Source organism: Phyllostomus discolor, chromosome 10, assembly GCF_004126475.2.
Source record: "Phyllostomus discolor isolate MPI-MPIP mPhyDis1 chromosome 10, mPhyDis1.pri.v3, whole genome shotgun sequence".
NCBI lineage: Eukaryota > Metazoa > Chordata > Mammalia > Chiroptera > Phyllostomidae > Phyllostomus > Phyllostomus discolor.
Window position 1 is genome coordinate 90,205,930 of NC_040912.2, and position 10,248 is coordinate 90,216,177.

Genomic DNA, 10,248 nt, shown 5'->3' on the forward strand with positions numbered 1-10,248 from the left:
AATCCCCATTCTGTTCTCAAATGCAGGGCTTTCCCAAATCAAGAAGGTTCTTTGTCTTCAAATTATGGTGTATGCAATGTTTTGGGATATACTCACACTAAAAAATGATTTATCTGAAATTCAGATCTGACTAAGCATCTTGTATTTTTATCTGCCAACCTTACCTTAGGCACACAAGTCTTAGTAAAGAAATAATCACCTCCCACACATATACTTTATTATCTGTTTATCTATCTTTTTTTTGGTAATGCTTCTATTGCCTGAGACACCACAGGAATTGCTTTCGTCTTGTTGCCACTGTTTCCTTGTGGGGTTTTCATTGTGGGGTAGCAGAGAGAGCTCTTTAAGAAGAAAGGTCACCCTGGCTGGGCGTTGTAGGTGAAGACCAGGTCCAGGCTCTTGGTGGTTACAAACAAAGAATTGAATGGACCACACAAACAAAGACAAACAAAGCAAAGGAAAGAAAGTTTCTGGCATCATAACTGCTAAATGCTCTGAGAAACAGGAGAAAGCCTAAAACCAGGAACACCCACCAGAGCCAATACTGACCATCGAAATATCCAGGGAAATAAGTGGAAAACCTGACAAGCAGGTTCTACTTAATTAGAGAGAGACCAAACTGTGAAATGGCCCCATGCCTTTGTGTAGCAAAAGTGGTCAGGCAAAAAGACAGGAAAAGCCCAATCCAGTTAAAGAGGAGAAAGCACAACATTACAGTGTGTTAGGGATCATCTCAAAAGGTCCAAGTCAGTTCTTTCTTTGCTGCTAGTAGCTAATCCCTTCCCTACTCCCAGCCCTTGGCCTAATCTTCAGGAGAGAAGAGAAAAAAATAGGAACTCGAATCATACAAAAAGTGTCAAGAATTGCATTTCGCCAGTTAAGAATTATGTGCAGAAAAGTTACACTAAAATATTTAATTCCAAAGTAAACACACGTCTTACAAATTGCAAAGTCAAAATCACCCCGACTCAGAAAATCCTCATTTCTTCAGGAACCAAAGGGAGAGCGGGTTCAGCCTTGGTTCTCTCGGCCTCATCATCCCAAGATACAGGAGCAGGTCGTCTCAGGCCAGGGGATGGCTCTCTTTTATCAAACGGCTTCAGGCCCCGCAGGGGTGTCCAACCCACCACCCGCAGGCTGCCTGTGGCCCAGGACGGCTATGAATGTGGCCCAACACAAAATCATAAATTTACTTAAAACCTTTTTCTTTTTTGCTCATCAGTTTTCATTAGCGTTTGTGTATTAATGTGTGGCCCAGAGATGCCAAAATGTTGGATAGCCCTACTAGAGTTTTTACTTAGGCTTCCACGCATGTGATTTCCCACAATCCTCCTTGCTTGCCCACTGGGGAGGAAACCACACCGCTGATCACCATCAGGGTACTGACTGGTGACAGCTGCCGAGTCTCAGGATTTCCTACTGTAGCTCCTACCTCAGCTGCCAGGAATGACCTCTGACTGGCCTTGAGCTGCACATGTGGTCTCTCAGCAGCTTCAGCGTAAAATGGTAGTGTCTGCGGTACCAGCCCAGTTGGGTAGTACACAATAGTAAGAGAGATATTGGGTTGGCCAAAAAGTCTGTGTGGTTTGATCCCTAAAATAAAAGACATGTTTTTCATTTTCACCAATAACTTTACTGATCTGGATGTTTTGAGCACGTTGGCTGTCTCCTGCGTGGTAGAATGTTGACTGTTCTCAGTGTCTTGATTTGATCAGATTCAACAGGTCTATCCGACCGTGGAACACCGTCCAGTGAGAAATCTCCAGCACAAAACTTCACCAACCACTTCTGACACATTTGATCAGTCACAGCACCTTGTCCACACATGGCACAAATCTTTTTTTGTGTTTCAGTTGTGTTGTTACCTTTCTTGAAATAACAAAGGATAATATGCTGAAAACGTTGCCTATTCTCTTCCATCTTCAATATTAAAATGGCTACACAAAAGCTCACTAATTTTGATAAGTTTTTTTTTTAATGCATGTTAGTAGGACAGCTGTCACAATACAATCTAACAAAATTGTCTCGAATGAAGGTAAGGTCAACTAAGCGCTACTAAGGCCATCTTACAGGGGAGGGGGGAGCCTTTTTGGCCAACCCAATACATGACATGAGAATACTGTGCGCCCTGTGAAACATCACACAAACATAAGGCAAGTACAGAACCCTGACCATGCAAATGGGCTGTTACGCTCTCACGCCATCGCTTTTTGCCGCTCTGCCAAGAGTCCTGTTGCTGGCGTGTGACCTCAGCACCATCAGTCGGCTTGACCAATCCTCTGTAGCGCGGGGGATTCTCCTTCTCCATGTACACCCGCGACCGAGGAAACAGTGAGGATACAGGAAAGGGGGCTGAGGCCCAGACTGAAAACACCCATAGGGAGCCCTTGGTTTCTCTAAGCCCTAGAGGGTGGTGCTCCTAACACGGCCTTGCCTCTCTGGGGGCGACACCGCCAAACTAAACTCAAAGATCCTCAGGGAGGGGCTACGGAGATGCAGTGCTCCCGGGGGGCCTTGGGTTGCCTGCAGCTGTAAGGTCAAACCAAACCCTTTCCTTTATTAGAGGCGTATTTGTGGCTTCCGCCCCAGGGCGCTGCACCTGGGCTCTGTTGCCCTTACGGGGTTTCCCCTCCGCCCCCGCAAATGAGAGTGTTCTGACCTCAGTTTCAGATGAGAGGGCAGGAGAACCGTGTAGCTTGGGGGCCCCCACCTGGGCATCCCTATGTACTCTGCCCTTCCCTGCCCACTCCTCTGGTTTCAGGCTCTCGGACCTGGTTTTTCTTCCTGTAAAATGTTTCCTCTTTGAGAAGGTTCACACCGCTATCTTCACACCTTCCCAGGATTGTCAGGTTTGAAATGTCTCCTAATTTTGTCTACTAAGTGTTGTATCATCAAAATATTAGTCTTTCATCCTACCGATATTAAAGATATTCAAAATATTTACATACCTTCAAAGACTTTTTCTTTTTTGCAAATTACTTAAAGAAAGTACGAATTAGGAGACTTCCGGCAAGATGGAGGCATAGATGGACGCACCGTACCTCCATGCACAACCAAGATTAGAACAACAATTTAGAGCTAGAATAACACCCAGAACTGACAGAGGATTTATCTGAATGGAAGTCGGACAGCCAAGAAGTTGAAGTAGACCTGTTCATCCAGACCAGTAGGAGCGGGTGGAGAGGTGCCGGCGTTCGGAGATCGGGGAGAACTGGGCGCGTAAGGCAACCGGGAGCGAGTAAGCCTTCCGGGACGCAGCGGTGGGCCCTGAGTGCGCAAGCGGCGGCTGGCAGACCCAGTAGGGCGGCAATTGTGGACCAGGGCAGAGCGTGCAACCCAGGACCCCAGAGAAGGGACTGAGGTCCCAGGAGAACGAAGCTACCGCCATTGTTCCCTCCTGTCCCTGCCCCCACGTACAACGTCACAATCTAGCGACTGGAGTGCCCAGCCCTGGTGAACACCTAAGGCTCCGCCCCTCACCGTAGCAGGAGCGACCAGACCAAAAAAAAAAAAAAAAAACAGAGAGAGAGAGAGATATGTCTCAAATAGAAAAACAGAGTGATGCCCCAGGGCTCATTCTTTTGAGCGACCAAGAGATAGCCAATCTATCAGATGCACAGTTCAAAACACTGGTGATCAGGAAGCTCACGGAATTGGTTGACTTTGGGTGCAAATTACATGAAAAAAAATGCAGGTTACCATAAAAGAGATGAAGGAAGATGCACAGAGGACCAATAGTGATGGAAAGGAAACTGGGACTCAAGTCAATGGAGTGGACCAGAAGGAAGAAAAATACAACCAAACAGGAAATAATGAAGAAATAGGAATTCAAAAAATGAGGAGAAGCTTAGGAACCTCCAGGACATCTTTAAACGATCCAACATCCGAATTATAGGGGTACCAGAAAGGGAAGAGGAAAAGCAACAGATTGAGCACATATCTGAACAAATAATAAAGGAGAACTTCCCCAATCTGGCAAAGGAAATAGACTTCCAAGAAATCCAGGAAGCTCAGAGAGCCCCAAAGAAGTTGGACCCAAGAAGAAACACACCAAGGCACATCATCATTACATTAGCCAAGGTAAAAACGAAGGAGAGAATCCTAGAAGCAGCAAGAGATAAGGGGACAGTCACCTACAAAGGAGTTCCCATCAGACTGTCAGCTGACTTCTCCAAAGAGACCTTACAGGCAAGAAGGGGCTGGAAAGAAATATTCCAAGTCATGAAAGACAAGGACCTACATCCCAGATTGCTCTATCCAGCAAAGCTCTCATTTAGAATGGAAGGGCAGATAAAGTGCTTCTCAGACAGGGTCAAGTTAAAGGAGTTCATCATCACCAAGCCCTTATTTTATGAAATGTTAAAGGGACTTATCTAAGAAAAGAAGATAAAGGAAAGACATGTATAGTAAAAGGGTAGCAAACTCACAATTATTAACAACCACACCTAAAGCAAAACCAAAAGAAACTAAGCAAACAACTGGAACAGGAACAGAACCACAGAAATGGAGATCACATGGAGGGTTAGCAACAGGGGAGTGGAAGGAGGAGAGAGGGGGAAAAGGTATAGAGAATAAGTAGCATAGAATGTAGGTTGAAAATAGATAGGGGGAGGGTACGAATAGTATGGGAAATGTAGAAGCTAAAGAACTTATAAGTATGACACATGGACATGACTAAAGGGGGGGATATGGGTGGGAGAGGGTGTACAGGGTGGAGGGGAGTGAAGGGGGGGAAATGGGACAACTGTAATAGCATAATCAATAAAATATATTTTTTTAAAAAGTAGGAATTAGCCCTGGCAGGTGTACTCAGTGAATAGAGCGTGGGCTCAAAGGGTGTGAACCAAAAGGTCGGTGGTTCTATTCCCCAACAGGGCATGTGCCTGCCACGTCCTCCAGTGGGGGCCATGTGAGAGGCAGCCACACGTGGATGTTTCTCACCCTCTCTTTCTCCCTCCCTTCCCCACCCTTTAAAAAATAAATAAATAAAATCTTTAAGAAAAGAAAGTAGAAATTAAAGAAAAATCCACTTTTAAAAGGTGAGGGAAAATTAAGCCAGTTCACCCTCGCATGTCTCTACATATTTCTTTTTGGGGGTGTGTGACAGGTTTCCTCACATTCACTGTTAGCCAGCTCCTGGGGGTAAAGGGCTATATTTTTATATGCCTTATTATTCCCATCTCCCGCCCCAAAGATTCAAACACAGTAGCACTGTTTGCTAGTGCCGATTTTCGTACACTTTTCATTAAGATAAACCCCCGGGAACCATGGTTGCTGCATTTCACACCTAGAGGGGGGCTGCGAGTGTGAAACACCCCCAGCTTTGCAAAAGACTAGTCGAGTGCAGTAGTGAGAAGGGGGAAAGAGTAGAAGCAGGAATTGAATCTGTAACTGACTGTGACGATCAATTGAGATAACTCACTACCTTCGGACCAGCCAAGGAAATCTCCTGCTGCTTAAACTATTTAGCGTCCCAAGACTTGTTCATTTTTACTTTACAGTGATATTTTTAGTTATAGTTTGTAAACGACTCCATCCACTGTATCAATTACATGCATTCTCCAAGAATCTCTCCGGAGCATCTACTTGCCAATACCTAGTGTTACTTTAGCAACAAGAACCAGAAGCGCTGCGGGGCATCTTGGGAAGGGACGCGCACAATTAGCATCTCGTCACTGGGGCGTCTCTCCTCCGGCTGTGGCTCGGCAGAGGCAGGTCCCGGGGCGCTGCCCAATCGGCGCTGCCCTCCTGTGTCTGTTTACGCTGGTGGCCTTGGGGACAGCTCTGTGAAGTCGGGGGACACCTCTGAGCTGGAGCCTTCTGCTTCCCCACGTCTGTGAACCCTTGCAGGGCTGCCCACCCCCACCCCGAAGCACTGCTCCCCGCCTCGCGGGGTCTGTCCCCTTCAGAAGAGCAGAGGCGCCTCCCATGACCCGGGATCCCCACCCTCCTCCTTAAAACGCAGCGGATGAAAACCAGAGACCGCCGCGGGCCCGCAAGCCTCCTGGGTGCTTCCGAGGCCGTCAGAATTTACACGGACAGAAGACAGAAGCAGAGGTGACTGGGGGAAGACGAGGGGAACGGATCTCTGTGAATGCGTCGGAGCAGCAAAGCTCAGAAAGACCTGAAGCTCGCCCCCTCTGCCAAGAATAGCAATCGACAGCGTGGGGGTGGGGGTAGGGGGCGCTGTCCGGGGCAGGCGGTGGAGAGGCAGCAGAGCCCCCAGCGCCAGAAGGTGCAGCCCCCCTCGGGGGGCCACCAAGGGAGCAGGGGGCAGAGCAGGGCGAGCCGCCGCCCCTCGGTGAGTTCAGATCTCCAGCCCAGACAAGGGCCACCTCTGGGCACCGTGGCTGTGAAAGCAGCATCGCTGTCTGATGTCTCCATGTGGGCACACAGCAGGCGCTCAATAAATGTGGTGAGTGAGTGGGTGGGTGGGTGAGTGAGTGAATGAGGTGAAGGAGAATAAACAATGTCAATGTCCTCATTTTCAAAGGGGGAAAAAATGAGAGTAAGAGCTTCATCAATGACAGTCTTGGAATCCCTGATGTCCGTCTCTGGGAACATTCTAGAATGGGATACTCAGGAGGTGGCTGGGTCTTGGGCGGATTTGAAATTAACAAGAAAAAGGGACATATCAGTGGAGCTCCTCCAAGAAGCTTCCTTGTCGTTTTATAATGGCCCCACCTCTGACTCTGCCTTAAAGTTCTAACCAGTTAATTTAAAGAAGGGAGTTTTCCCTGATTTATCCTTAAAAATTCCCCCGAAACACTTCCAAAGTGAGGGCAGGGTTCTGCCCCCCCCCCCTCACTATCTGTGTGCCCTCGCGGGCCAAATGACATTCCCTGCACCTTCCCTTCCCTCCCTTCTCTGAAAATCCACCTGTGGAGGGGCCCAGTTTGGCCAGTGTGACAGGATTTTGTGTCGCTCCTGGCGTGCAGAGTCGGGATCCTGGGGTCACCGCTGCACACTCCCCATTTTCCTCCGTCGTCGGGCTGGCCTCTCAGATCCCAGACCTGGGCGCCGCTGGGGCTGGGGCCAAGGGAAATGGGCACCTGTGGTGCTGATCTGCTCCCTGGGCCTTAAAGGACAGGGACAGGCCTTCCTGTGTGTCAGCCACTCTCAGCCTCCTCAGGGCACTGCCCCGGAAAACAGGGAAATAGGGGGACTGAAGCAAGGACACAAAAAACCCCTGAGGAAATGACACGTAAAACTGTGTGAACGCCAAAAACTGGGGCCCAGTCTTTTTGGTAGGACTCACCAACACTCACCTGGGGAGCTAGCCAGAGGCCAGTCAGCTCCCTTCCAGAGCCCTCCTCCTGCGTTTGAATTGTGAAAACGAAACTAAACAACAACAACAACAAAAAATCCCAAAATGAAATAAAGGATGCCCCAGGGCTTCCGCAGTCCCAAGGGTGGGATCTGCCTGACTTCAGCACCAAGCTGATGAGAGCCCCGGGGGTCCGAGTGGCCCATTGCCACCGAGGCTTCTTGGGGCGTGGGGTGACACAGTCAGATCTCTGACACCGGTGGTCTGAATCAGCGAGGGCTGCTTTAACAAAGTACCGCAGACGGGGTGTCTAAACGACGTTCATTTCTCATGGTTCTGGAGGCACTGGCCAATTCAGTGCTTGGTGAGGGCCCACAGCCGGGCTTGCAGACAGCCGCCTTCCTGCGGGGGCCTCACGTTCCTTCCCCTGGTGCGTGCACGTGGGCAGGGAGAAGCTCCGACGTCTCTTCCTCTTCTTGTAAGGGCACGAACCCCAGGCCAGGGGCCCCGCCTCCACGACCACACCTACACCTCACATTGGGGGTTAGGGCTTCAACACAGGGCTTTGGTTGTGGGGCGGGGGGGGGGGGGGGGGGGGGGGGGGGAGATTCAGTCCCTAACACTGGCCTGCACTTGGACAGGTTGTCTGTCCAGCTCCCGGCATAGGCCGGAGTGGTTCTCAAGAGGAGACGGGCCTCCTGCTCCACCCTGCAGGTGCACGGAAGGGTCACCCCTGGCGCCGTCCAGCCTCGGAGCACTGGGTCCTCCCTGGCCATGGTTCACGGGCACAGAACCTGGGACCCCTTCATCCCTGCAGATCTGTGCCTGCGGCTTGGCAGCTTTCCTCGAAAGCCCTCAAAACACGAAGTGTCTGCCCACGCGCCTTCCCCACTGTCCTGTGCCCGGGGCTGCTTCCTGCCAGCCTGGCGCCTTCAATGTGTGGGGGGATGGGAATCTTCAGTGACTTCGAGGTGACTTTCTGGTGTTCCCCTGGATGCCGTACCCCCGTTTCATCTCAGGCAACACTTCCTACCTCGCCCAGGAGAATGAAGAACCTATACAACCTTCCCCCCTTGGGCCTCTCTGGAATTCGAAGGGCCTTACCATTTCCTCCTCGTGACCTCAGCTCCTGAGTTTTCTCTCCCTCACAGGTTTTGTCCATCTTTTCGAAAGGAGGCCTCTCCTTTGTCCCCACGTGCATCTTCCGTAAAACCAGAGCCGCGCAGGGCCGGGAGGGAGGACCACAGGGCCAGGCTGGGTGGCCTGGGCCCCTTGAGAGTGTCACGGACACAGCCCTCACATCCAGCCAGGCCCTGGCTGGGTAGGACTCGGGAAAGCTTTCTCCTTCTCACAGCCTTTCTGAAGAGCCAGGTGCACCATTAAGTACTGTAAACAGCCCCTTTCTTAAAGCACCTTGGGCTCCCTCTCTCCACGGCTTTGGTTTTCAAACCCAGAGGAGGGCTCATAGCAGAGATAGGGACACTTCAGCCTGTGGTCACAGTGACCACGCAGGGCCACAAGAGGAGCTGGGAGCCTGGGAGCCACGAGGTCGGAGCTCCAGGAGCCCAGGCTGGTGACAGGGAAAGGGACAGCAGAGGCTGCACCCTGTGCTGGCTCAGCAGTGACCAAGAGCCTGGAAACCGCCGTGGAGCACACCGACAGCAGCTTCCAGCCCTGCGAGTGCTGAGTGGGCGGAAGTGCCCTGGGCCGGCTCTGCAGCTGGGGCGCTGAAGCCCAGCTCACCCCCTGCCCAGGGACTGTTGCTGTTTCCATGACCCAGATTAGCCTTGGGGTGACCAGAGGGGTAGCAGGTCTGTGCAGGTGGGTGCCCAGGGTGTCAGAGAAATCACAGGGAGGATTTTGACAAGCCAGCGCCACTGGGCACTATGTCAAAGTGACCCCTGGGACAGGGCACTTCTGCGGGCCACGTGGCCATGCCTGTGCTCAGTTGTGGTTGAAGTGTATCCCCTGTCAGGCGCCCAGCTGTCTGTCCACCCCACCCGTCTCCGCCCAGGTTCCAAGGCCAGACTGAAGTCTCTCGCTTTCCCGAAGGAACTCAATTTTTAAGCCTTTGTCACACCTGGGGCAGCCTCCACACTGGTTGGTTTCTCTGGGCAACACAGTCAGGGCTGCGGTTTCTAACTGACTCTGCCCTCAGGTGTCTCTCCTGTGACCCAAATAATAGGTAAAACAATTTGAACTCGACTTGGCATTTAGAAACTGGGGGGTTTCAGCACTGACCAGTGTGGCTGGATTGGTTAGAGTGTCATCCCAATACACAAAGGTTATGCATCCGATTCCCAGTCAGGGCACAAGCAAGAATCAACAGATGAATGCATAAATAAGTGGAATAATGATCTGATGTTTCTCTCTCTCTCTCTCTTCTTCCCTTCTCTTAAAAATCAAGACAAACAGTCCAATTAGAAAATGGGCAAAGAACCTGAACAGACATTTCTCTAAGGAGAACATACAGAGGGCCTGGAGACATATGGAAGGACGCTCAGCATCACCAGCCATCAGAGAGATGCAAATGAAAACCACAGTGAGATGCCACTTCACATCGGTCAGAATGAACATCATTAGTAAATCAACAAACAAGTGCTGGCCAGGTTGTGGAGAAAAGGGGACCCTAGTGCACTGTTGGTGGGACTGCAGACTGGGGCAGCCACTATGAAAAACAGTATGGAATTTCCTCAAAAAACTAAAAATGGATCTGCCTTTTGATCCAGTGATCCCACTGCTGGGATAATACCTCAAGAATCCTGAAACACCAATCCAAAAGAACCTATGCACCCCAATGTTCATAGCAGCACGATTTACAATAGCCAAGAGCTGGAAGCAACCTAAGTGCCCATCAGTAAATGAGTGGATCAGAAAACTGTGGTACATTGACATGATGGAACACTGTGGAGCAGAGAGAAAGAAGGAGCTCCTACCCATTGCAACAGCATGGATGGAGCTGGAGAGCATTACGCTAAGTG

The 10,248-nt window shown here is 50.5% G+C and overlaps 1 long non-coding RNA gene across 1 annotated transcript; it reads right to left on the minus strand.

The window, feature by feature from the left end:
• Positions 1 to 455: 455 nt before the first annotated feature.
• LOC118497215 lies at positions 456 to 8,857 on the minus strand. Its single transcript, XR_004899749.1, has 3 exons — positions 8,846 to 8,857; positions 2,460 to 2,463; positions 456 to 836 (listed from the first exon to the last, which is right to left on the minus strand). It is a non-coding gene; the product is annotated as an uncharacterized LOC118497215 (long non-coding RNA).
• Between the last annotated feature and the right edge of the window lie 1,391 nt (positions 8,858 to 10,248).